Source organism: Carassius auratus, unplaced genomic scaffold (genome assembly GCF_003368295.1).
Source record: "Carassius auratus strain Wakin unplaced genomic scaffold, ASM336829v1 scaf_tig00217860, whole genome shotgun sequence".
Lineage (NCBI taxonomy): Eukaryota > Metazoa > Chordata > Actinopteri > Cypriniformes > Cyprinidae > Carassius > Carassius auratus.
In genome coordinates this window covers 7501-35081 of record NW_020529278.1, presented here as the reverse complement: position 1 = coordinate 35081, position 27581 = coordinate 7501, and the positions used below count along the sequence as shown (strand labels likewise).

At 39.2% G+C, this 27581-nt stretch overlaps 8 non-coding genes and 2 pseudogenes across 8 annotated transcripts; all 10 read right to left on the bottom strand.

Annotated features, from left to right (window-relative positions):
- Positions 1 to 257: 257 nt before the first annotated feature.
- LOC113103793 (5S ribosomal RNA) lies at positions 258 to 376 on the bottom strand. Its single transcript, XR_003291621.1, has one exon. It is a non-coding gene; the product is annotated as a 5S ribosomal RNA (ribosomal RNA).
- A 501-nt stretch (positions 377 to 877) lies between these two features.
- Positions 878 to 996, bottom strand: LOC113103821 (uncharacterized; annotated as a pseudogene).
- Positions 997 to 8804: 7808 nt separating this feature from the next.
- LOC113103795 (5S ribosomal RNA) lies at positions 8805 to 8923 on the bottom strand. Its single transcript, XR_003291623.1, has one exon. It is a non-coding gene; the product is annotated as a 5S ribosomal RNA (ribosomal RNA).
- Positions 8924 to 9423: 500 nt separating this feature from the next.
- On the bottom strand, positions 9424 to 9542 carry LOC113103810 (5S ribosomal RNA). Its single transcript, XR_003291638.1, has one exon. It is a non-coding gene; the product is annotated as a 5S ribosomal RNA (ribosomal RNA).
- A 503-nt stretch (positions 9543 to 10045) lies between these two features.
- LOC113103794 (5S ribosomal RNA) lies at positions 10046 to 10164 on the bottom strand. Its single transcript, XR_003291622.1, has one exon. It is a non-coding gene; the product is annotated as a 5S ribosomal RNA (ribosomal RNA).
- Positions 10165 to 20906: 10742 nt separating this feature from the next.
- On the bottom strand, positions 20907 to 21025 carry LOC113103798 (5S ribosomal RNA). The gene has a single exon (XR_003291626.1). It is a non-coding gene; the product is annotated as a 5S ribosomal RNA (ribosomal RNA).
- A 521-nt stretch (positions 21026 to 21546) lies between these two features.
- On the bottom strand, positions 21547 to 21665 carry LOC113103826 (uncharacterized; annotated as a pseudogene).
- A 498-nt stretch (positions 21666 to 22163) lies between these two features.
- Positions 22164 to 22282, bottom strand: LOC113103829 (5S ribosomal RNA). The gene has a single exon (XR_003291647.1). It is a non-coding gene; the product is annotated as a 5S ribosomal RNA (ribosomal RNA).
- A 380-nt stretch (positions 22283 to 22662) lies between these two features.
- On the bottom strand, positions 22663 to 22781 carry LOC113103804 (5S ribosomal RNA). Its single transcript, XR_003291632.1, has one exon. It is a non-coding gene; the product is annotated as a 5S ribosomal RNA (ribosomal RNA).
- A 3619-nt stretch (positions 22782 to 26400) lies between these two features.
- Positions 26401 to 26519, bottom strand: LOC113103808 (5S ribosomal RNA). Its single transcript, XR_003291636.1, has one exon. It is a non-coding gene; the product is annotated as a 5S ribosomal RNA (ribosomal RNA).
- Between the last annotated feature and the right edge of the window lie 1062 nt (positions 26520 to 27581).

Here is a 27581-nt window from a genome sequence, read left to right as displayed (position 1 = left end):
GCAGTCTCTCATCAAAGTACTAACCAGACCTAAACCTGCTAAGATTCAGAGATCGGGCATTGACTCTTTTTTTTTTTTTTTTTATGAAAGATTATTATATAATTCGTGAAATTTTCCAAAAGATTAAAGCACCTGGTATTCCCAGGCAGTCTCCCATCCATGTACTAACCAGGCCCAAACCTGCTAATATTCAGAGATCGGGCATTGACTATATTTTTTGGCAAAATTATTATATACTAAGTGAAAAATGTCCAAAAAGCTTACAGCACCTGGTATTCCCAGGTGGTCTCCCATCCAAGTACTAACCAGGCCCAAACCTGCTTAGCTTCCGAGATCAGACGAGATCGGGCATAGCCAGGTTGGTATGGCCGTAAGCGAAGACTGCTGCAAAGAGATGGCTATTTAAAGACCAGCCAATCTAATCGCCAGTATATTATATAAGTAGGATAGAAAACCCAAAAGCTTAAAGCACCTGGTATTCCTAGGCAGTCTCTCATCAAAGTACTAACCAGACCTAAACCTGCTAAGATTCAGATATCGGGCATTGACTCTATTATTTGGCAAAATTATTATATACTAAGTGAAAAATGTCCAAAAAGCTTACAGCACCTGGTATTCCCTGGCGGTCTCCCATCCATGTAGTAACCAGACCTAAACCTGCTAAGATTCAGAGATCGGGCATTGACTCTTTTTTTTTTTTTAATGAAAGATTATTATATAATTCGTGAAATTTTCCAAAAAGATTAAAGCACCTGGTATTCCCAGGCAGTCTCCCATCCATGTACTAACCAGGCCCAAACCTGCTAATATTCAGAGATCGGGCATTGACTCTATTTTTTGGCAGAATTATTATATACTAAGTGAAAAATGTCCAAAAAGCTTAAAGCACCTGGTATTCCCAGGCTGTCTCCCATCCAAGTACTAACCAGGCCCAAACCTGCTTAGCCTCCGAGATCAGACGAGATCGGGCATAGCCAGGTTGGTATTGCCGAAAGCGAAGACTGCTGCAAAGAGAGGGCTATTTAAAGAGCAGCCAATCTAATCGCCAGTACATTATATAAGTAGGAAAGAAAACCCAAAAGCTTAAAGCACCTGGTATTCCTTGGCAGTCTCTCATCAAAGTACCAACCAGACCTAAACTTGCTAAGATTCAGAGATCGGGCATTGACTCTATTATTTCGCAAAATTATTATATACTAAGTGAAAAATGTCCAAAAAGCTTAAAGCACCTGGTATTCCCAGGCGGTCTCCCATCCAAGTACTAACCAGGCCCAAACCTGCTTAGCTTCCGAGATCAGACGAGATTGGGCATAGCTTTTTTTTTTTTTTTTTTTTTTTTATTCACAGTCAAAATACAAGTTGTGTACAAGACTTTAAAGCTGTTACAGGGAAATTTTCATAAAAACAAAAGCATTTCACAAAAGAATTTTTTCAAAATATGCATAACACTAAAAACCAAACACATCTAAATTCACAAATTCATCGAATTCGTTAATCTTCTCTTGGCATATAAAAGTGCTTTTGTTTTAAAATATATGTAACCTCCTTCGTAAAAATTCCATAAAAATCCCCCATCTTGTTTTCCAGTTTAAAATAACTGTACAGCATTTTTACATACTCTTCAACCAACTGTTTAAAAATCAACCATAGGTTAGCAATAAAATCTCTGTTTTTGACTATATTCCTTCTTTTCCATATTGCTTTTTTGGCCAAAATTAAAAACAAATAAATTAGTTTCTTGTTTGCTGTATTCTCTGCCATTCCCAACATAAAAAAATTATTCCAGTTACAGTCCCCCTCATTATCTCTTAAGTCTTTGATTATTTCCTTTAATTCCTTAAAAAATGGGTTCAACTTCTCACAGAATAAAAACAAATGTAAAATTCCTTCATCTTCTTTTTTACAAACTCTGCATTGGGCATTAGTTTCTTTCTGCATTGCACACAAGCTCATTTCAGTAAAAATCACATTTTGTCTAATAAAATAATCAAAACTTTGTAAATCCACATCCAACCATTTCCATGTCATGTTCTTCCATATATCTTCCTCTTCAATTTCATTAAAATGCCTTATCCATAACTGATTGGCAAGAGGTTTTTTAAAAACTATTTATAAAAAACCCATAAAACATTTTAACAGAACCCAAATTAAAATTCACCATATTGTCTTTACATTTTAGAAACACGCTCATTTTATTTTCTTTTTCTCCCTCCTTAATAATTTCTTCCAGCCATTGTCCTGGGATTGCTTTTTTTACTTGTTCATATTGTCTTTTTAAAACATTTACATTAAAGTCCTCCTTCTCCTCATCCATTGCATCTATGATCACTTGAAGTGGTAAAAATCCCTCTTTAAATTCCCATAAAACATCCCTCACCTTTACAAACCCTGCTTGCAACCACTTCTTAAAATAGATATCATACTCTTGCATCTTTATTTTCCCATTTAAAAACAGAGGTTGATTTAAAATCATTTCTCTCCCCTCCGGATTAAAATCCACCTCTGTTAAAAAAAGCCTCCAAGCGCTTAAAACCTCTTTGTAAAATGGTGGGATCCCCTCCATCATCCAATTCTTAAGCTTCATCCATAAAACATTTTCCCCCAAATTAAAATTCCCACATTTATTTAAATAAAGAGCCATCAATCTCTTCCACTCTGCTCTGTTCGTATCATCCAAATATTTTCTTACCACCTTTACTCTCATGCTTTTCATTTTTTGTTCTACATCCACCAAACCCATCCCTCCCTCCCCCGGTTTCCCAATCAGTGTAAAATATGCAATTCTTGGAGGCTTTTTGTCCCATAAAAATTCTAAAACACATTTCTTTATTCTCTTAAAAACCCAGTCTGGCAATGGCATCACATGTAATGTATACCACATTCTAGATAACATTAGCATGTTTACAACTAAAATTTTCCCTTTTAAACTTAAAAACCTGCTTCTCCAGAAAATCAGTCTTCTTTCCATCCCTCCCACCGTCTCTTCCCACATACTGTCCGTAGCCTCCTTTTCATTCTTTGCTACAATTATTCCTAAAATCTTTATTTCTTGCACCTCTGTAAACTTACAGACCCCTGTAAGAACCTCCGCCCTTCCATATTTCATGTATACAGTTTTTTCTTCATTTATCTTTGCACCCGAACCCTCACAATACAGTTTTGTTTTCTCCATCACTCTTTTAACACTTTCTACATTTTCAACCACAATTGTCGTGTCATCAGCATATTGAAATATTTTCTTTAATTCTTCTCCCTCTTCCATTTGTATTCCATTTATTCTTTTTTCTCTATTTATTAAAAGCCCTAAAGGTTCTGCTACCAATGAGTACAACTGCGCCGACAATGGACACCCCTGTCTTATGGATCTTAAAACTTTAAAAGGTTGAGTTAAAAAACCATTGCATTTTACTTTTGTAAAAATATCCCTGTATAAAACCGAAATCCATTTAATAAAATTATTCCCAAACCCAAATTCCTTTAAAACTGCAAATAAAAAGCCATGTTCAACTCTGTCAAAAGCCTTTTCAAAATCCATACTAATAACATAAGCACTTTTGCCTTTTTCTTTTATATACCCTGCTATATCTCTAATGCTGCTAGTAACATCTGCTATATCTCTCGCCTTTACTCCATACGCCTGGTTTGTTTCTATTATATTTGGCATGACATTTTTTAATCTGTTTGCTAAGACCTTGGCTAAAATTTTAAAATCAGTGTTTAGCATTGTAATGGGTCTAAAATTTTTCAGCTCAGTTTTGTCTCCTTTTTTCTTGTATATTATTTTCATTAATCCTAGCCCCATTCTTGGGCTTACTCTTTCTTTTTTAAAAACTTCTTCAAAAATTTCATTTAAAATCACGCTTACTTTTTCTTTAAAAACTTTGTAAAACTCACTTCCAATACCATCTACTCCGGGGCTTTTCCTCACTCTTAATTGATTTATGGCATGTATGATCTCTTCAGTTTCTATTTCCCTTTCACATATTTTTTTATCCTGTTCGCCAACTTTCCTTGTTATCTGTTGCAACAAAATATTCCTTTTTTCCTCATCTCCCCCCTCAGACTTAAAAAGTTCCTCATAAAATGATTTCACTTCTTTTAAAATCCCCTCTGTATCTGAGACCACCATTCCATTCCTACTTTTAAGTTCTTTAATTGTTTCCGCTCTCCCCCTGCTTTTCTCAAGATTAAAAAAGAATCTGTTACATTTTTCCCCTTCCACCGTGTATTTGGCTTTGCTTCTCAACATTGCCCCCTTGCATTTCTCCTCTTCTATTTTTCTCAACGTATTTTCTATAGAGTTGTTCCGATTCCGATACTAGTATCGGAAATATCTCCGATACCACAACAAATTCTGGCATCGGCATCGGCGAGTACATGAACCCATATACCGATCCGATACCATTTTCTTAAAAAATACCTAGTTATGACCGCAAGCTTTGCCTAACTGCTGCACGGTTCTTCTTCGCTGCTCAAAATGCATTGAAAACACAGGAAGTTGTGCTGTGTTGCCACAAGCAACCCCTGTTTAGAGCAGCGAAGAAGAAATGAAAACGCGTTAGCAGCCCTGATCTATATATGACTGGATCACTCATCACATTCTAAACTGCCAAAAGACAGTGAAGCCGCTTCTATATTATAGATCAGTGGTTAGCAGTATGTCTCTGTAGTACCGGTAGTTACAGACTCTCAAGTATATTCAGTACCGGCAACTGCGTTCAGTCGCTTCCGTGTAAGTCAAAGCGCAGGGCTCCAGACAGTAGCCGAATATATACTAGTGTCTGTGAATATTAAACTGCAAAATACTATTTAAATATTACTCCCGCAAAATCTACATCTCTGTGGGTGACTGGCACAGATGCGCGAGAGCTCGCTGTTTTGTAGTCTCTGCTGTGTGTCATGAGGACACGAACGCATAAACCGTCACTTCATGAGAATTTACCGTTTCATTTGAGAATACTGTCATATCATAAACACAGACACTCAAAGATCTTCATGGCAGCCCATTAAAATAAATGTTTGGTTTACATGAGTAAATTGACAATATATAAAGCTACTGTTGTAGCCTACAGTAATAATAATACGTCTCTATAATAATAATAATTATGCCTAGATGGTTGCTTGTTTTTTACTTGTTTTGTTGTAAAGAGATTATCTGATTAATAGATCTTTTTTTATATTCCTAGACTTATTTGTTGCAGTTTTTTTATACAGTTATATTGTAAAACTTAAATACCTTTTTTAGTTTGCGGTGTTAGATTTTTGGCTGCATTTGAAGTTCTTTTTTGCATATGAAAATAAATAATACTGTCAAATTCATGTTAGATAATAAAAATACTGTAATAAATACAGTAGTTCACCATGTATTTGTTCATGTTTTATTGAGGGATCTGTCTGAAGCACACCATAAAAAGAATTCTAGCAATTTACACAGGGCTAGTAGTATATACAGCTGTATATACAGATACACACCCAGGTATCGGATCAGTACTCGGTATCGGCCGATACCCTGAGCCCAGGTATCGGAATCGGTATCGGGAAGAGAAAAAGGGTATCGGAACATCTCTAATTTTCTATTTCAATTACTTTTTGCACATCTACTTGGTTTTTATTTAACTCCTCTTTTAGAGTTCTCCTTATTTCTCTCTCCTTGGTTCTTTTAACCTTTTGTAATAAATTACAGTAGTTCATAGAATATTTCTTAATATCATACTTAACATTTTCCCACCATTGCCTTTTGTCTTCCATATACATCAGGTCTTTTTTCCTCCCATCTAATATCATTTCAATCTCTTTTTTAAAACTTTCATTCTTTAAAACCTCAGTGTTTAAAATCCACACCCCAGGTCCCTTTGTTTGTCTTTTAAAATCCATCGTCATTAAAACCATTTTGTGATCGCTTAAGGTCGTTTCTTTGTAAAATATTACATCAATGAAACATTCAAGATTTCTGGTACTTAAAAAATAGTCTATTCTGGTTTGGCACATAAAATTCCCCACCGTCTTCTTGAAAATTCCTTCTTTTTTCCATTTCTTTCCCGCCACACATCAATCATATTTTTCTCTTCCATCAATGACCTTAGTTCTTTTCTACCCCCATCCGATTTAAAAACCATCCCATTTGCCATATCCATTTTACTAATTAAAACAGTGTTAAAATCCCCTACAATCACCACCTTCCCCCATTTTTCAATTACATCAGCTAAAACATTAAAGTATATTTTCTTTTCTTTTTCTCCATTGGGAGCGTGCACGTTCACTAAAACAAATTTGTCTTCTTCCATTTCGATTTCTACCACCATACATTTTCCTTTTTTATCATTATATATAAGTTTTGTCTTTATACCTCTGTCTTTTCTTATTAAAACCGCCACTCCTCCTCCCATTTTTTCCTCTTCATTGTTAACAAGTAATTCCCCTTCCCATCTTTTTCTAATATCCTCCATAACATTCTCTTTCCAGTTTGTCTCTTGCAATAAAATCACATCTTCATCTCGACACAATTCCTTCACCTTTTCAAATTTATAAACATTCATTAATCCTCTATCATTAAAAGTCACAATTTTCAGCACCATAAAATAAAATAAAAGCCATAAAATCCCCATTTTGTCAGTTCATTCACTCTCCTTCCTTTACCATTTCCCCACTGTCTTGTTTTTCCTCACATCCTTGTTTTAATACTTTTCTTTTGGCTTTCTCTAAATTTGGTGTTACCTTAGTTTGTCTTCTTCTTTTATTGATTCCTGTAGTGCCGGCATCGTCGATGCATTCACTGTCTTTGTCCATTCTCCCATCCTCGCTGACCCACTCCTGATCCTCTGTCTTTTCCAGTTGAATCTGTAAAGTATCAGTTATTTCCATCAGTGACCCCGTTTCCTCACTGCACTGCGTTGATCCAGTCCTTTCACTTTCCTCTTCAACGTCCGTGCTTGTGGTATCCTCTCTTGATGTTCCTTCCTCATGCATCTGCCCACACCCCTGCTCTTCCTCCTGATGTTGTTCTCCGAACCAGCACTCGCACTTGTTTAACACAAGCCTGCAGTCCGGGCACCTCACCGCATTACAGTCCCTCGCGAAATGTCCCCTTTCCGAGCACTTATAGCATTTGAAGTCAGGACAGTCCTTCATCATGTGTTCAGGGCTCATACATAACCTACAGGTTCTCACCTGCTGGCTATGTATCACCCTGAAATACTGAGGTCCTTCTTCCGTCTCCATTCTCGTGCTGTAGGGCAGGGAAGCCACCTCTTTTGGAAACCGTACTCTCAGGAATCTCGTTCCATCCTCAATGCGGGTGCCCGGGTAGAATCTCCTTTTGATCTGTGAGATAGGAGTCACCCCCCATCCCTCCAGCTTCTTTAAAATATTGTCATCCTCCAAGTAAGCAGGCAGATGCATGAAAGATACAGCAAAATCCTTATTGTTCAACTTTTTAATTTCACAAATCTTTCCTTTAATCATCAATCCTTCTTCCAGTTTCTCAATATCTTCCTCTTTTTCCAATGTAATTTCATATTGTTTCATCATTTTTGGTCTTACCGCTAGTATGCTAGTCACTTCGATCTTGTCTTTCAATGCTTCTATAATGTCCTCTGCTCTCCCATCTTGTACCTCCGTCAAATCAATCACTACCGTTGCTTCCTTGGTATAGATCCGTTTCATTCGCCTTTCTGGGTAATCCTTTTCTCGTTGTCTTTGATCCAGTCCATTTTCAGTTAGCTGCCTTGTCTGTTTTGCCAAATCCATGTCTGTAGCCGTTAATCCGTCCATTTTAACAAAAAACACAAAACTAAAACGATCCCTCCCAAACAGCAAAGCTGTTGGGAGGATGAATAACAAAAATAACACAAAAAACTAGAAACAAAAATACTTATCTTGAACAAAAACAACGCAAAAAAAACAACACAAAAGTTTGGGTGAGCCTTTCTCACCTCCCTATAGCCAACACACTTCCTGTTTCTCACTAGCTCTCTAGCGCCCTCAGGTTGGTATGGCCGTAAGCGAAAACTGCTGCAAAGAGAGGGCTATTTAAAGACCAGCCAATTTAATCGCCAGTACATTATATAAGTAGGAAAGAAAACCCAAAACTTCAAGCACCTGGTATTCCTAGGCAGTCTCTCATCAAAGCACTAACCAGACCTAAACCTGCTAAGATTCAGAGATCGGGCATTTACTCTTTTTTTTTTTTTTTTTTTTTTTTTTTTTTTTTTTTTTTTATGAAAGATTATTATATAATTCGTGAAATTTTCCAAAAGATTAAAGCACCTGGTATTCCCAGGCAGTCTCCCATCCATGTACTAACCAGGCCCAAACCTGCTAAGATTCAGAGATCAGGCATTGACTATTATCTGGCAAAATTATTATATACTAAGTGAAAAATGTCCAAAAAGCTTACAGCACCTGGTATTCCCAGGCGGTCTCCCATCCAAGTACTAACCAGACCTAAACCTGCTAAGATTCAGAGATCGGGCATTGACTCTATTTTTTGGCAGAATTATTATATACTAAGTGAAAAATGTCCAAAAAGCTTACAGCACCTGGTATTCCCAGGCGGTCTCCCATCCAAGTACTAACCAGACCTAAACCTGCTAAGATTCAAAGATCGGGCATTGACTTTTTTTTTTTTTTTATGAAAGATTATTATATAATTCGTGAAATTTTCCAAAAAGATTAAAGCACCTGGTATTCCCAGGCAGTCTCCCATCCATGTACTAACCAGGCCCAAACCTGCTAATATTCAGAGATCGGGCATTGACTCTATTTTTTGGCAGAATTATTATATACTAAGTGAAAAATGTCCTAAAAGCTTACAGCACCTGGTATTCCCAGGCGGTCTCCCATCCAAGTACTAACCAGGCCCAAACCTGCTTAGCTTCCGAGATCAGACGAGATCGGGCATAGCCAGATTGGTATGGCCGTAAGCGAAGACTGCTGCAAAGAGAGGGCTATTTAAAGAGCAGCCAATCTAATCGCCAGTACATTATATAAGTAGGATAGAAAACCCAAAAGCTTACAGTACCTGGTATTCACAGGCGGTCTCCCATCCAAGTACTAACCAGACCTAAACCTGCTAAGATTCAAAGATCGGCATTGACTCTTTTTTTTTTTTTTATGAAAGATTATTATATAATTCGTGAAATTTTCCAAAAAGATTAAAGCACCTGGTATTCCCAGGCAGTCTCCCATCCATGTACTAACCAGTCCCAAACCTGCTAATATTCAGAGATCGGGCATTGACTCTATTTTTTGGCAGAATTATTATATACTAAGTGAAAAATGTCCAAAAAGCTTACAGCACCTGGTATTCCCAGGCGGTCTCCCATCCAAGTACTAACCAGACCTAAACCTGCTAAGATTCAGAGATCGGGCATTGACTCTATTTTTTGGCAGAATTATTATATACTAAGTGAAAAATGTCCAAAAAGATTACAGCACCTGGTATTCCCAGGCGGTCTCCCATCCAAGTATTAACCAGGCCCAAACCCGCTTAGCTTCCGAGATCAGACGAGATCGGGCATAGCCAGGTTGGTATGGCCATAAGCGAAGACTGCTGCAAAGAGAGGGCTATTTAAAGACCAGCCAATCTAATCGCCAGTACATTATATAAGTATGATAGAAAACCCAAAAGCTTAAAGCACCTGGTATTCCTAGGCAGTCTCTCATCAAAGTACTAACCAGACCTAAACCTGCTAAGATTCAGAGATCGGGCATTGACTCTTTTTTTTGGCAAAATTATTATATACTAAGTGAAAAATGTCCAAAAAGCTTACAGTACCTGGTATTCCCAGGCGGTCTCCCATCCAAGTAATAACCAGACCTAAACCTGCTAAGATTCAAAGATCGGGCATTGACTCTTTTTTTTTTTTTTTAATGAAAGATTATTATATAATTCGTGAAATTTTCCAAAAAGATTAAAGCACCTGGTATTCCCAGGCAGTCTCCCATCCATGTACTAACCAGGCCCAAACCTGCTAATATTCAGAGATCGGGCATTGACTCTATTTTTTGGCAGAATTATTATATACTAAGTGAAAAATGTCCTAAAAGCTTACAGCACCTGGTATTCCCAGGCGGTCTCCCATCCAAGTACTAACCAGGCCCAAACCTGCTTAGCTTCCGAGATCAGACGAGATCGGGCATAGCCAGATTGGTATGGCCGTAAGCGAAGACTGCTGCAAAGAGAGGGCTATTTAAAGAGCAGCCAATCTAATCGCCAGTACATTATATAAGTAGGAAAGAAAACCCAAAAGCTTAAAGCACCTGGTATTCCTAGGCAGTCTCTCATCAAAGTACTAACCAGACCTAAACCTGCTAAGATTCAGAGATCAGCATTGACTCTATTATTTGGCAAAATTATTATATACTAAGTGAAAAATGTCCAAAAAGCTTACAGCACCTGGTATTCCCTGGCGGTCTCCCATCCAAGTACTAACCAGGCCCAAACCTGCTTAGCTTCCGAGATCAGACGAGATCGGGCATAGCCTTTTTTTTTTTTTTTTTTTTTTTTTTTTTTATTAAAGAAATTATTCAATTCAAACATACATATCAATTATTAACATGCAAAGATACATAATATGCTTTCTTTAACATAGACACTCCTAAAGTTTTGGGCTGTCAGACATTTTACAAATAACAACTTAAAAAACACTCGTTACATTGTTTAATCTTTTAAAAATGACAATTCCATCCCCAGGTCATTTAAAACCTTTAAGACCTCCTGTGTAAAAACTTAATTAAAAACATTCATTGTTCCCTCCAACTTAAAGTAATAAAACAGACATTCAACATATTTCTCAACTTTTCTCCTAAACATTTCCCACACATCAATTAAAACATTTTCTTTTTTCACCACTACTCTTCTTTCCCATACCGCACTTTTCATCAACATCACAAGTAAATTAATGATCTTCTTGTTTTTACAATTTTCATTAATTCCCAACATGAACACCTTTTCCCATTCAAATTTCCCAATTTCAACTCCTTTCAAAATTAAAATCATGTTTTTACATTTCTCATTAAAAACTTTCAGCTCATCACAATATAAAAACAAGTGTAAAAACCCTTCATCTGCATCTTGGCATACTTTACATGTGGCACTTTCCTCCATCCCAATTTTGTTTAAAATCACATCTGTAAATACTGCTTTGTTCCTGATAAGATACTCCATATTCTCCGGTTTCGTCTGTACAATCTTACCATTCATGTCCCCCCATATATTCTCTTCTTTTACATCATTGTACAACCGTACCCAGTATTCGTTTACAACAGGCTTCTTAAAAACAGTATCTCTAAAAACACAATAAAACATTTTCACAGTACATTCATTAAAAGCACACAGTTTTTCCCCTAGCCTCACATACACATCTTTCCCAGGTTTCTCTTCTTCCATGTTGTCAATTCTGTTTATCCACTCTTGAGGTATTGCATTCTTAATTACGTCATACTTGTTTGTTATCTCTCGTCTGCTATAATCCTCCTTTGCCTCCTCCATCACATCCACAATGTATTGCACTGGTAAAAACCCCTCTTTGAATTCATATAAAACATCTCTGACTCTCGTAATTCCCACATCCCACCACTTCTTAAAAAAAAACTCCTTCCCTTGACTTAAAATGCCGTTGTTTAAGAATAAAGGCTGATTTAAAATGTTCTCTCTGCCTTGTGGCTTAAAATGCACATTCGTTAAAATTTGCCCCATGCCCCCATCAGTTCTTTATAAAAATCTGGCAGCCCCTCCGTCATCCATTTTTTAACTTTCATCCATAAAATGTTGTCCCCCCAAATTAAAATTACTACACTTACTTAAAAATGCCCCATTGTTCTCTTCCATGCCACTTCGTTTTCTTCATCCAAGTACTTTTTTATTATTTTCACTCTCAAGCTGTTCTTTCTTTGCTCCACATCCATTAACCCCAGTCCTCCCTTCTTCACTGCTCCTATTAAAGTGTTGTGTGCTATTCTTGGTGGCTTCCCTTCCCATAAAAATCTAAAAACATTTTTCAGCTTTTTCTACCCAACCAAGATGACAATATATAAAAATCTGGCAGCCCCTCCGTCATCCATTTTTTAAACTTTCATCATAAAATGTTGTCCCCCAAATTAAAATTACTACACTTACTTAAAAAATGCCCCATTGTTCTCTTCCATGCCACTTCGTTTTCTTCATCAAGTAGTTATTTTATTATTTTCACTCTCAAGCTGTTCTTTCTTTGCTCCACATCCATTAACCCCAGTCCTCCCTTCTTCACTGCTCCTATTAAAGTGTTGTATGCTATTCTTGGTGGCTTCCCTTCCCATAGAAAATCTAAAAAACATTTTTTCAGCCTTTTTTCTACCCACAACGGCATAGATGACAATATAAAATATACCACAATTTCGAAACCATTAAAACATTAAGAACTAAAAACCTTCCCTTTTCAAAAGTTAATGTCTCATTCTCCAAAAATTCAATCTTCTTTCAATCCCTCCTAAAGCTTCTTCCCACATAGTTTCATCTGCTTTCTTTCATCCCTCCCCATTAAAACACCTAAAATCTTCATTTCTTTAGTTTCCTTAAAGGTAAAATGTTCTGTTAAAACAGGTGCCCCTCCAAATCTCATATACAGCGTTTTGTCCTCATTTACTTTAGCTCCTGATCCCCTACAATACTTTTGTACAATTTTAGTTGCATTTTCCACACTCTTCAGATCTTTTAACAATAATGTTGTGTCATCCGCGTACTGAAAATTTTTACTTTCCCCTCCCTCGATGCCTATGCCTTTTATCCCCTCTCCATGTTTTACAGCCAATCCCAAAGGTTCTGCAACTAAAGAATATAAAAGAGCCGACAATGTACATCCTTGCCTTATCGATCTAGTAATTTTAAAACACTGTGTTAAAAACCCATTACATTTAATTTTTGTTATTGCGCCTTTGTATAAAATCCTAATCCATTTCATAAAATTCTCTCCAAAACCAAAACTTTTTAAAACATCAAATAAAAAACCATGCTCCACCCTGTCAAAAGCTTTCTCGAAATCTAAACTGATAATAAACCCATCTTTATTGCTATCATGTATGTGTCTTATCATATCTTTTATACTAATAGTTGTATCTGCTATGTCTCTCCCTTTCACTCCATACACTTGGTTAGTTTTAATTATACTCGGCATGACTTCTTTCAATCTGTTGGCTAAAATTTTAGATAAAATCTTTAAATCAGTATTTAGCATTGTAATCGGTCTATAGTTCTTCAAATCTGTCTTCTCTCCTTTTCTCTTGTATATCAATTTCATTAAACCCATTCCCATTCTTTGATTTAATTCTCCTTTCTTAAACACCTCTACATATACTTCTTTTAAAATGCTAGTTAAAAAATCTTTAAAAACTATATAAAATTCACTCCCCAAACCATCTACACCTGGACTTTTATTTTTGTTTAATTCACTTATTGCTCTTTGAATCTCTTCTTCTCTTATCTCTTCATCACACTCTTTTTTGTCTACTTCTCCTACTGTTGTTTTTTATTTGATTCAGTAACTCCAGTTTTTCTTCTTCGCCCACCCCCTCAGTACTAAACAGGTTCTCATAGTAAGCTTTTATTTCTTCTAATATTTCCTCATTAGTTTCCACCACTACACCATTTTTCCCTCTTATTTCTTTAATCATTCCAGCCTTCCCTCTTATTTTTTCTAAATCAAAAATTTTTTTTTTACATTTTTCACCCTCCACAGTATATTTAGCTTTACTTCTTAGTCTTGCACCTTCATATTTTTTCTCTTCCATGTCTTTCAATGTTCCCTCCAATTCTTTTATTTTTTTGTATATCTTTCCCATTCTCATTTAATTCCTTTTCCAATTTTTCTCTTATTTCTCTCTCCTTCTTCCTCTTACTTCTCTGTATTAATTAACTGTATTTTATTGTGAATTTTTTAACTAAATATTTAACATTTTCCCACCATATCCTTTTATCTTCGCTGTACATTCCATTCTCCTTTTCTTTTTCAATAATTTCTTTAATACTTAACACATAGTCCTCATTCTTCAAAACCTCTGCATTTAAAACACATACCCCCGGCCCTTTTTTCACTGAACTCCAGTCTACTTGCATAAAAATTGGTTTATGGTCACTTAAGCTTGATTCTTCATATTTGATATTACCGATAAATCCTTCAATGTTCCTTGTACATAAAATGAAATCAATCCTTGTCTTACACATAAAATTACCCACTAATTGCCTCCTTGAATATTCTTTCTTTTTTTCGTTTCTTTCTCTCCATACATCAATTATATTATTTTCTTCCATTAATAATTTCAGTTCTTTTCTTCCTTTATCATTTTTAAAAACCATTCCCTCTCCCATTTCTAATTTACTGAAAACAGTATTAAAATCACCCATCATAATAACTTCTTTATGCTTCTTTAAAAATTCTCTTAATATATTAAAATATTCCTTTTTTTCATTCTCTACTGTTGGTGCATGAATATTAACTACAATAACTTTTTTTCTCCTCATACTCCATTTCAACCGCCATACATTTCCCATCCATGTCATTATATATTGTTTTACACGATACACCACTGTTTTCTTTTATTAAAACTGCAACTCCTCTTCCCAGCCTCCCATCACCATTGTTATATAAAATTCCTCTGCTCCAACTTTTCCTTATTTCAGTCATGTAATCTTCCTTCCAGTTAGTTTCTTGTAATAAAATCACATCTTCTCCTTTACACATTTCTTTCACTTTTTTCAAAATTTCCCATGTCTGACAGCCCTCTAGCATTAAAAGTCACTATTCTTAACAGCATAAAACATATAAAACATGCATAAAACCCATAAACTCAGTCCATCTCCTCCAAACCCTTTAGCAACTCATACTTATTTGTACATTCAAAACCATCTTCTTTAAGCACTCTTTTTCTTGCAGTATCTAAATTGGGTATTACCTTCACATATCTTCTTCTTTTTGATGATTTCCCCTTCGTCTCCTCATTTTCTTGTCCTTGTTCACACTCTTTTGTAGCATCATTAATTTCTACTGCGTCCATCTCCTTTTGCACACTGTCCGTCACATCCATCGGTGTACATAAAATTCCCTCCTGTTGTGCATCACTCAATACTTTATTCCTTTCATCATCCAGTTCCATAGTATCCAAAGCATTTTTCAAGCTGTCAGTCAAATCCATCTGTGTCCAAATTCCCCCCTCCTGTTGTGTTTGTATGATGGGTTCGTTACACTCTTTCTGTTGTTCCATATCCTTAATTAATTCCAGTCCTTCACCTCGAACTCTTTCTCCATAGTCTCGCTGCTCGTTGTCTCTTTCATGCACCCGCCCGCCCACCTGCTGCTCCTCCTCCTCACCCTGCATCCAACACTCACACTTATTTAAAACCAAATTGCACTCCGGGCACGTCACAGCGTTGCAATTTCTCGCGAAGTGGCCTCTCTCCTCGCATTTATGGCACGTGAACTCCGGGCAGTCCTTCACCACATGGTCTGGGCTCATGCACAGCCGACAAGTCTTCACCTGATGGCTGTGCATCACCCGAAAATATTGTGGACCCTCTGCCGTCTCTATTTTTGTGCTGTAAGGGAGGGAGGCCACTTCCTTCGGGAACCGCGCCTTTACATATCTTGTCCCATCCTCAATGCTGGTGCCCGGATAAACACGCCGCTTTATTTTTGAAATTGGGGAAACCCCCCAAACCTCCAGTTTATTTAAAATCTCTTCATCAGCAAGGTAGACGGGCAGATGCATGAAAGAGACAACATAATCTCTGTTTTGAAGCTTTTTTATCTCACAGTTCACTCCATTTATTAACAATCCCTCAGTCAGCTTATCACAAGTTTCTTCTTTTTCCATTGTGAGCTCGTATTCTTTTCCTTGTCTTGGCCTTAGTGCCAAGATTTCCCCATATCCACATTTGTCCGTCACCGCTTTAATAATATCCACAGCTCTCACCTCACTTACATTCTCCACATTCACAATCACAGTTGCCTCCTTTAAGTATTTCCTTTCACCACATGTATATCTTGCATCTTGATTTTTACCGTGTCCTGCTCGTTGTCGATACTCCAGTCCAGTGTCGTTTGCCATGCGTCTCTCTCCAGCCAGTCCAGTGTTGTTTGCCATGTGTCTCTCCCCAGCCAGTCCAGTGTTGTTTGCCATGCGTCACTCTCCAGCCAGTCCAGTGTCGTTTGCCATGCGTCTCTCTCCAGCCAGTCCAGTGTCGTTTGCCATGCGTCTCTCTCCAGCCAGGCCAGTGTCGTTTGCCAATAATCCATCCATTGTACAAAACACAAACAAAAAATTAACCACCCTCCAGCCAGCAAAACTCTGCTGTTAGGTGGTTTAAAACTGAAAAACCACACAAAAAATAAACCAAAGTCCAAAAACAACTCACAAAACAAACACTAACAGAAAAATCAAAATGGAGGAGAGCCTTCCTCTCCCAACTGCAGCCAACACTTCCTGTAGTTCTCTAGCGCCCTCAGGTTGGTATGGCCGTAAGCGAAAACAACTGCAGAGAGAGGGCTATTTAAAGACCAGCCAATATAATCGCCAGTACATTATATAAGTAGGAAAGAAAACCCAAAAGCTTAAAGCACCTGGTATTCCTAGGCAGTCTCTCATCAAAGTACTAACCAGACCTAAACCTGCTAAGATTCAGAGATCGGGCATTGACGCTTTCTTTTTATTTATTTATTTATTTATTTATTTATTTTTTAATGAAAAATTATTATATAATTCGTGAAATTTTCCAAAAGATTAAAGCACCTGGTATTCCCAGGCAGTCTCCCATCCATGTACTAACCAGGCCCAAACCTGCTAATATTCAGAGATCGGGCATTGACTATATTTTTTGGCAAAATTATTATATACGAAGTGAAAAATGTCCAAAAAGCTTACAGCACCTGGTATTCCCAGGCGGTCTCCCATCCAAGTACTAACCAGGCCCAAACCTGCTAAGATTCAGAGATCGGGCATTGACTCTTTTTTTTTTTTAATTAAAGATTATTATATAATTCGTGAAATTTTCCAAAAAGATTAAAGCACCTGGTATTCCCAGGCAGTCTCCCATCCATGTACTAACCAGGCCCAAACCTGCTAATATTCAGAGATCGGGCATTGATTCTATTTTTTGGCAGAATTATTATATACTAAGTGAAAAATGTCCAAAAAGCTTACAGCACCTGGTATTCCCAGGCGGTCTCCCATCCAAGTACTAACCAGGCCCAAACCTGCTTAGCTTCCGAGATCAGACGAGATTGGGCATAGCCTTTTTTTTTTTTTTTTTTTTTTTTATTAAGAAATTTCAATCAATAAAATACAATAATCAATAGAAAATACAGAACATCGTCTTTACACATCTCTACATTACACATCTTTCATTTACATAGATAATTTAAAAAAACTCTTCCACTTTCTGGCAACTTCCACATTAAATCATTTAAAACACAACAAACTTGTGGGGTAAAAACATCATAAAAAGAGTCTAACATATTCACACCCTTAAAGTACACATACAGTCGTTCGATATATAATTCTGTTTTTCTTTTAAACACACTCCAAACATCCAACACATTTTTTTCCTTTGTAGCCACAGTTCTTCTGTCCCATATTGCACTTTTCATTAGCATTACACACAGATTAATAAAACTTTTGTTTTTACACTTTTTCTCCCAACCAAACATCACAACTCTGTTCCATTCCATTACATTTTCATCCCACTCCTCAGCCACATCTTTAATTAAACATTTACATTTCCTTAAAAAGTCCTCTAGCTCTCTACAATGTAAAAACATATGTAAAATCCCCTCTTCCTCTTCCTGGCACACTTTACACAGAGCATTTTCTTCCATTCCTATTTTATTTAAAATAACATCAGTAAAAACCACTTTATGCCTTATAAAATACTCCAAACATTCCAATTTTGTTTCAACACATTTCCCCGTCATGTTTCTCCATATACACTCTTTTTTTAAATCTTTGAATTTCTGCACCCAGTATCCATTTACAATCGGCTCTTTAAAAACATCATCTCTAAAAGCACGATAAATCATTTTCACAGTACATTCCTTAAAATCATACAGTTTTTCCCCTAATTTCACATGAATACATTTCTCTTTTGGTTCTCCTTCCATACTTTCTATTCTTTTAATCCACTCTTTAGGTATTGCATTTTTAATGATTTCATATTTATTTTTTATTTCTTGTTCACTGTAATCTTCTTTTGCCTCCTCCATTGCATCCACAATAAATTGTGTCGGTAAAAATCCTTCTTTAAATTCATATAAAACATCTCTAACTCTCGTTATCCCCACATCCATCCATTTCTTTAAAAACATTTCTTTGTCTTGTTTTAAAATGTTTTTGTTTAAAAACAGAGGTTGATTTAAAATGTTTTCTCTCCCATGTGGATCATACTCTACTCTGTCTAAAAATTTTCCCCAGGCACTAAACATTTCTCTATAAAACTCTGGTAATCTTTCTGTCATCCAATTCTTCATTTTCATCCATAAAATTCCATCCCCCATGTTAAAATCCCCACATTTGTTTAAAAAATACTCCATTGTCCTTTTCCATGCTGTTTTGTGACCCTCATCCAGATATTTTTTTACTATTTTAATTCTTAAGCTATTTTTTCTCTGTTCTACATCAATTAATCCCATCCCTCCCTTCCCTGCTTCTCCTATTAACGTACTATATGCAATTCTTGACGGTTTACTATTCCATAAAAAATCAAAAAAACATTTTTTCAACCTTTTCTCCACCCATATTGGCATAGCAGTCACACATAAAACATACCACAACTTTGACACCATTAAAACATTTAAAATTAAAACCTTCCCTTTTAAACTTAATGTCCTCAATTTCCTAAAATTTAACCTTCTTTCAATTCCTCCTACTATTTCTTCCCACATTTTTTCTTTTACAATCCTTTCGTCTTTTCCCATTAGAACACCTAAAATCCTTATTTCTTTTGTTTCTTTAAAATGAAAATGAAAAATGAAAAACTTTCCTCCTGATCCCCTACAAAACATCTGTACTACTTCCATTACTTTATTAACACTCTCTATATCTTTAACTATTATTGTTGTGTCATCCGCATATTGAAATATTTTTTCATTTCCCCCACTTCCTTCAATGTTTATCCCTCTTATGTCTTCATCTATTTTAATAGCTAATCCCAATGGTTCTGCAACTAAAGAATATAAAAGCGCTGATAATGGACATCCTTGTCTTATTGACCTAGTAATTTTAAAACATTCTGTTAAAAAACCATTACACTGTATTCTTGTTATTGCTCCCCTATATAAAATTGTAATCCACTTGACAAAATTATCCCCAAACCCGTACCTTCTTAAAATTCCAAATAAATATTCATGCTCCACTCTATCAAAGGCCTTTTCAAAATCCAAACTAATAACATATCCTTTTTTGTTCTTTTCTTTCATATATCTTATTCTATCTATTATACTTAAAGTTGTATCTGCTATATCTTCCCCTTTTACTCCATACACTTGATGTGTTTTAATTATGGTTGGCATTACCTCTTTCAATCTATTGGCTAAAACTTTTGTTAAAATTTTCAGATCTGTATTCAGCATTGTAATTGGTCTATAATTTTGTAGGTCTACTTTATCTCCTTTTCTTTTATATATTAACTTTATTAATCCCATCCCCGTTCTCTGGTTCATTTCCTCCTTCTTAAAAATGTCTTCATATACTTCCTTTAAAATACTGCGTCTCTCTCCAGCCAGTCCAGTTACGTTTGCCAATAAACCATCCATTGTACAAAAACACCAAAAAAAAAAAAAAACAATTAACCACCCTCCAGCCAGCAAGATGCTGCTGTTAGGTGGTTTAAAACTGAAAAACCACACAAAAAATAAACTAAAAGTCCAAAAACAACTCACAAAACAAACACTAACAGAAAAATCAAAATGGAGGAGAGCCTTCCTCTCCAAACTGCAGCCAACACTTCCTGTAGCTCTCTAGCGCCCTCAGGTTGGTATGGCCGTAAGCGAAGACTGTTGCAAAGAGAGGGCTATTTAAAGAGCAGCCAATCTAATCGCCAGTACATTATATAAGTAGGAAAGAAAACCCAAAAGCTTAAAGCACCTGGTATTCCTAGGCAGTCTCTCATAAAAGTACTAAACAGACCTAAACCTGCTAAGATTCAGAGATTGGGCATTGACTCTATTATTTGGCAAAATTATTATATACTAAGTGAAAAATTTCCAAAAAGCTCTCCAGCCAGTCCCTTGTCGTTTACCATGCGTGTCTCTCCAGCCAGTCCGGTGTCGTTTGCCGTGCGTCTCTCTCCAGCCAGTCCAGTTACGTTTGCCAATAAACCATCCATTGTACAAAAACACCAAAAAAAAAAAAAAAAACAATTAACCACCCTCCAGCCAGCAAGATGCTGCTGTTAGGTGGTTTAAAACTGAAAAACCACACAAAAAATAAACTAAAAGTCCAAAAACAACTCACAAAACAAACACTAACAGAAAAATCAAAATGGAGGAGAGCCTTCCTCTCCAAACTGCAGCCAACACTTCCTGTAGCTCTCTAGCGCCCTCAGGTTGGTATGGCCGTAAGCGAAGACTGCTGCAAAGAGAGGGCTATTTAAAGAGCAGCCAATCTAATCGCCAGTACATTATATAAGTAGGAAAGAAAACCCAAAAGCTTAAAGCACCTGGTATTCCAGATTCAGAGATCGGGCATTGACTCTTTTTTTTTTTTTTTTACGAAAGATTATTATATAATTCGTGAAATTTTCCAAAAAGATTAAAGCACCTGGTATTCCCAGGCAGTCTCCCATCCATGTACTAACCAGGCTCAAACCTGCTAATATTCATAGATCGGGCATTGACTCTATTTTTTGGCAAAATGATTATATACTAAGTGAAAAATGTCCAAAAAGCTTAAAGCACCTGGTATTCCCAGGCGGTCTCCCATCCAAGTACTAACCAGGCCCAAACCTGCTTAGCTTCCGAGATCAGACGAGATCGGGTATAGCCAGGTTGGTATGGCCGTAAGCGAAAATTGCTGCAAAGAGAGGGCTATTTAAAGACCAGCCAATCTAATCGCCAGTACATTATATAAGTAGGAAAGAAAACCCAAAAGCTTAAAGCACCTGGTATTCCTAGGCAGTCTCTCATCAAAGTACTAACCAGACCTAACCTGCTAAGATTCAGAGATCGGGGATTGACTCTTTCTTTTTCTTTTTTTTTTTTTTTAATGAAAGATTATTATATAATTCGTGAAATTTTCCAAAAGATTAAAGCACCTGGTATTCCCAGGCAGTCTCCCATCCATGTACTAACCAGACCTAAACCTGCTAAGATTCAGAGATCGGGCATTGACTCTTTTTTTTATGCAAGATTATTATATAATTCGTGAAATTTTCCAAAAAGATTAAAGCACCTGGTATTCCTAGGCGGTCTCCCATCCAAGTACTAACCAGACCTAAACCTGCTAAGATTCAGAGATCGGGCATTGACTCATTTTTTTTTTTTTTTTAATAAAATATTATTATATAATTCGTGAAATTTTCCAAAAAGATTAAAGCACCTGGTATTCCCAGGCAGTCTCCCATCCATGTACTAACCAGGCCCAAACCTGCTAATATTCAGAGATCAGACGAGATCGGGCATAGCCAGGTTGGTATGGCCGTAAGCGAAGACTGCTGCAAAGAGATGGCTATTTAAAGACCAGCCAATCTAATCGCCAGTACATTATATAAGTAGGAAAGAAAACCCAAAAGCTTAAAGCACCTGGTATTCCTAGGCAGTCTCTCATCAAAGTACTAACCAGACCTAAACCATTCAGAGATCAGGGCATTGACTCTATTTTTTGGCAAAATTATTATATACTAAGTGAAAAATGTCCAAAAAGCTTACAGCACCTGGTATTCCCTGGCGGTCTCCCATCCAAGTACTAAACAGACCTAAACCTGCTAAGATTCAAAGATCGGGCATTGACTCTTTTTTTTTTTTTTTATGAAAGATTATTATATAATTCGTGAAATTTTCCAAAAAGATTAAAGCACCTGGTATTCCCAGGCAGTCTCCCATCCATGAACTAACCAGGCCCAAACCTGCTAATATTCAGAGATCGGGCATTGACTCTATTTTTTTTGGCAAAATTATTATATACTAAGTGAAAAATGTCCAAAAAGCTTACAGCACCTGGTATTCTCAGGCGGTCTCCCATCCAAGTACTAACCAGGCCCAAACCTGCTTAGCTTCCGAGATCAGACGAGATCGGGCATAGCCAGGTTGGTATGGCCGTAAGCGAAGACTGCTGCAAAGAGAGGGCTATTTAAAGAGCAGCCAATCTAATCGCCAGTACATTATATAAGTAGGAAAGAAAACCCAAAAGCTTAAAGCACCTGGTATTCCTAGGCAGTCTCTCATCAAAGTACTAACCAGACCTAAACCTGCTAAGATTCAGAGATCGGGCATTGACGCTTTCTTTTTTTTTTTTTTTTTTTTTTTTTTAATGAAAGATTATTATATAATTCGTGAAATTTTCCAAAAGATTAAAGCACCTGGTATTCCCAGGCAGTCTCCCATCCATGTACTAACCAGGCCCAAACCTGCTAATATTCAGAGATCGGGCATTGACTATATTTTTTGGCAAAATTATTATATACTAAGTGAAAAATGTCCAAAAAGCTTACAGCACCTGGTATTCCCAGGCGGTCTCCCATCCAAGTACTAACCAGGCCCAAACCTGCTTAGCTTCCGAGATCAGACGAGATCGGGCATAGCCAGGTTGGTATGGCCGTAAGCGAAGTCTGCTGCAAAGAGATGGCTATTTAAAGACCAGCCAATCTAATCGCCAGTACATTATATAAGTAGGAAAGAAAACCCAAAAGCTTAAAGCACCTGGTATTCCTGTCATGATTCTGCCCTCGTGTCCTTGATTTTCCCTAGTCTTGAGGCAGGATCATGGCAGACCCGTGTTTTGTGTACAAGCACATGGCCTTGTCTTTGGGCCATGTGCTTGTGTTGTCTCGTTCCCTTGCCCCGCCCCCCTTGTTATCCTAGTCTTGTCGTGATTGTCCTATCTGTGCCACCTGTCGTGTCTTAATTGTTCCCCTATTTAGATCTCCTAGTGTGCTCTGTCTTTCGTCGGTTCATTTGTGATTGTACCTCTCTTGTGATTTGAGATTGTTCATCATTTGTCATTGTTCCACGTCTGAGATTGTTCCACATATGTGTTTCTTCCCGTCAGCCTCCCGAGATATCGTGTCCTTGTAACCCCTCCTAGAAGTCTTTGTACTACCTTGAGTGTTTGTTAGCAGTTAGTGTTAAGAGTCTTTGTTTACCTTTTTATTGTGTTTTGTAGAGTATTTAGTGTCTTCCCTAGTCATTGTTTTCCCCCTCGTGGGTTTTGTTTTCCCCTTTTTGTATTAATAAACCCTGTGTTTGTTACATCCTGTCTGCATCCGAGTTCTTCCCAACCCCTCCACATAACAGAATGAACCGACCAAATAGGAACTCAGCAGACAGGATGTCCCCCACTCCTCAATCCCAATTGGAGTTCCGCCAACAGTGTTGGATGTCGTCCCCCGCCGAGAAGAAAAGGGTTGCCCTGCCATACTCGCCTGAGAACGAGTGGGTTCTCTACAATTATGCCCGGCTGTGGGAGAAGTTCTCCCAGGAGGCGCCGCAGGGTACCCCCCAGAGGTCCCAACCATCTACCCAGCTGCCAGTGATCCCCGAGGGTCATCTCCTGGCAGTTACTACACTGGGGGAACAGGCAGCTCCCTCCCAGAGTCCTGAGGCGCCTTCCACAGCCATCAGTCTCCCCAGGAAGCGTGGGAGACGATTGTCGTGGGAGTCGGCTTCAGAGTCTTCGGCGTCCGAGTCTGCCCTGCCCGAGACCCAACTCCCCCAACCCACCTATGACCCAGCTGTGGCCCCTGCACCGCGGCCAAGGAGGAAGAGGAAGAAGAAGGGGCCTGCCGTTCCTGTAACCCTGTCTTCTCCTGAGTCGGCGAGGTCTCCGGAGCCAGCGGCGGTGAGCGCTGGCGTGCCCGAGCCAGCAGCAGTGAGCGCTGGCGTGCCCGTGCCAGCAGCGGTGAGCGCTGGCGTGCCCGTGCCAGCAGCGGAGAGCGCTGGCGTGCCCGTGCCAGCAGCGGTGAGCGCTGGCGTGCCCGAGCCAGCAGCGGTGAGCGTGCCCGAGCCAGCAGCGGTGAGCGTGCCCGAGCCAGCAGCGGTGAGCGTGCCCGAGCCAGCAGCGGTGAGCGTGCCCGAGCCAGCAGCGCTGGCGTGCCCGTGCCAGCAGCGGAGAGCGCTGGCGTGCCCGTGCCAGCAGCGGAGAGCGCTGGCATGCCCGTGCCAGCAGCGGTGAGCGATGGCGTGCCCGTGCCAGCAGCGGTGAGCACTGGCGTGCCCGAGCCAGCAGCGGTGAGCGTGCCCGAGCCAGCAGCGGTGAGCGTGCCCGAGCCAGCATCGGTGAGCGTGCCCGAGCCAGCAGCGGTGAGCGTGCCCGAGCCAGCAGTGGTGAGCGCTGGCGTGCCCGGGCCGGCAAAGATGAGAACTGTTACTAAGTCAGCAGTCACGAGGGCGGAGGAGAGAGCCGCGGCCGACTCTGCAGCCAAGGCTTTACTACAATCTGTCTCATCTCGCAAGGAGATGCCCATTATAATTGCTGTAAAGTCTTTTTCTGATTATTTGTCCCGTCTTGTTCGGATTTTAGAAGTCCCCGTCAGTCCTGTCTCGTCCCCAGACCCTGTCCCCAGAAATCCCGAGTGTCCTGCCGTTGTCTCCCCGTGTCCCGTAGATGTCGTCTCCCCGTGTCCCGTGAGTGTTGCCCCGTGTCCTGCTGATGTAGTCATGTGTCCTGTTGATGTGGCCCCGTGTCCCGTTAATGTTGCCCCGTGTCCCGTAGGTGTCCCGTGTCCTGTTGTTCCCCCGTGTCCAGTAGATGCTGTCCCCCCGTGTCCAGTAGATGTTGCCCCGTGTCCCGTAGATGTCCCGTGTCCAGTAGATGTTGTCCCCCCGTGTCCAGTAGATGTTGTCCCCCCGTGTCCAGTAGATGTTGTCCCCCCGTGTCCAGTAGATGTTGTACCCCCGTGTCCAGTAGATGTTGCCCCGTGTCCAGTAGATGTTGTCCCCCAAGGTCCAGCTGTCGTCTCCCCGCGTCCCGTAAGTCTTGCCCCGCGTCCCGTAAGTGTTGCCCCGCGTCCCGTGTCTGCTCCTGTCATGTCCCCTGTCAGTTGTCCCGAGACCCCTCCCCGTCCCTCACCACCCAGACCTGCCCGTACCCCCCGTCGTCAGCATTCGTCCTGTCCTCCTAAGATTCCTACCCCACCCACCCACCCTGGTCTGTCCCCCATGAACTTTGTGGTCCCGCCCCCTCCCCTCCCCTGTTTGTTTTTTTTGATTTGTCACCCTAACCCTGCCGTTGTGTACTCATGTTTGCCTTTGTTGTTATTTGTCATGTCTTGTTGGTTTGTGTCTGTGTCCCAGTCTGTCATGTCCCGTGTTTGATGTTCCCTTGAGGAGCGTCTGGAAGCCGCTCCTTAAGGGAGGGGTACTGTCATGATTCTGCCCTCGTGTCCTTGATTTTCCCTAGTCTTGAGGCAGGATCATGGCATACCCGTGTTTTGTGTACAAGCACATGGCCTTGTCTTTGGGCCATGTGCTTGTGTTGTCTCGTTCCCTTGCCCCGCCCCCCTTGTTATCCTAGTCTTGTCGTGTTTGTCCTATCTGTGCCACCTGTCGTGTCTTAATTGTTCCCCTATTTAGATCTCCTAGTGTGCTCTGTCTTTCGTCGGTTCATTTGTGATTGTACCTCTCTTGTGATTTGAGATTGTTCATCATTTGTCATTGTTCCACGTCTGAGATTGTTCCACATATGTTTCTTCCCGTCAGCCTCCCGAGATATCGTGTCCTTGTAACCCCTCCTAGAAGTCTTTGTACTACCGTGAGTGTTTGTTAGTAGTTAGTGTTAAGAGTCTTTGTTTACCTTTTTATTGTGTTTTGTAGAGTATTTAGTGTCTTCCCTAGTCATTGTTTTCCCCCTCGTGGGTTTTGTTTTCCCCTTTTTGTATTAATAAACCCTGTGTTTGTTACATCCTGTCTGCATCCGAGTTCTTCCCAACCCCTCCACATAACAATTCCTAGGCAGTCTCTCATCAAAGTACTAACCAGACCTAAACCTGCTAAGATTCAGAGATCGGGCATTGACGCTTCTTTTTTTTTTTTTTTTTTTTTTTTTTTTTTAATGAAAGATTATTATATAATTCGTGAAATTTTCCAAAAGATTAAAGCACCTGGTATTCCCAGGCAGTCTCCCATCCATGTACTAACCAGGCCCAAACCTGCTAATATTCAGAGATCGGGCATTGACTATATTTTTTGGCAAAATTATTATATACTAAGTGAAAAATGTCCAAAAAGCTTACAGCACCTGGTATTCCCAGGCGGTCTCCCATCCAAGTACTAACCAGGCACAAACCTGCTTAGCTTCCGAGAACAGATGAGATCGGGCATAGCCAGGTTGGTATGGCCGTAAGCGAAGTCTGCTACAAAGAGATGGCTATTTAAAGACCAGCCAATCTAATCGCCAGTACATTATATAAGTAGGAAAGAAAACCCAAAAGCCTTTCTGCAATCCGGGCACTTAATTGCATCGCAATCCCTTGCGTAATAACCCTGGCCATTGCACTGATGACATTTAAAATCTGGACAGTCTTTGAACACATGTCCCGGATTCATGCACAATCGACAGGTTTTAACCTGTCGATCATGCATGATCCTGAAATACTGTGTTCCCTCCTCCGTATCAAACTTTGTACTGTATGGCAGAGACACTACTTCTTTAGGAAATTTCACCCTTAGGTACTTTGTACCATCCGCAATGTCTGTGCCTGGATACATTCTTCTTATGATGTCTGAAACTGGTGTTACGCCCCAATTTTGTAATTTAATTAAAATGTCAGAGTCCTCAATATAGGCTGGCAAATGTATGAAAGAAACCACATACTCCCTAGTTTTCAGTTGTCGAATCTCACACAGTTTTCCTTTTATCATTAATCCTTCATCTAATCCATCGCACGCCTCCCTGTTTATCAGTGTAATTTCATATTCTTTTACTTGCCTTGGTCTGACTGCTAGAATCTTTCCTCCTCCAATCCTTTCGTTCACTGCTTTGATAATGTCCTCTGCTCTTGCATCTCTCTGATCCGCCATGTCAACAATTACTGTAGCCTCTTTAGAGTAAATCCTCTTGTTATAATCCATTCGTCCTTGTCCATCTCGTTGTCCTTTATCCATTTCTTTGTCTGTTAGCACTCGTCTTCCTCCTGCCATGTCCACTTCTTTGCCATGTAATCCATCCATTTTTCAAACAAAATAAAATTTCTCCCCAGACAGCAAACTGCTGCTGGGAAGTGTAAAAACTATAACAAACAAAAATCAATAAGTTGCAAAAGAGATAAATCTTTACGCAGATAAAACAAAACAAAAAACACAAGGTGAGCCTCTCTCACCTACTGCCTACTACAAACTGCCAACTCACTTCCTGTGTGGCTCACTAGCGTTGCCAGGTTGGTATGGCCGTAAGCGAAGACTGCTGCA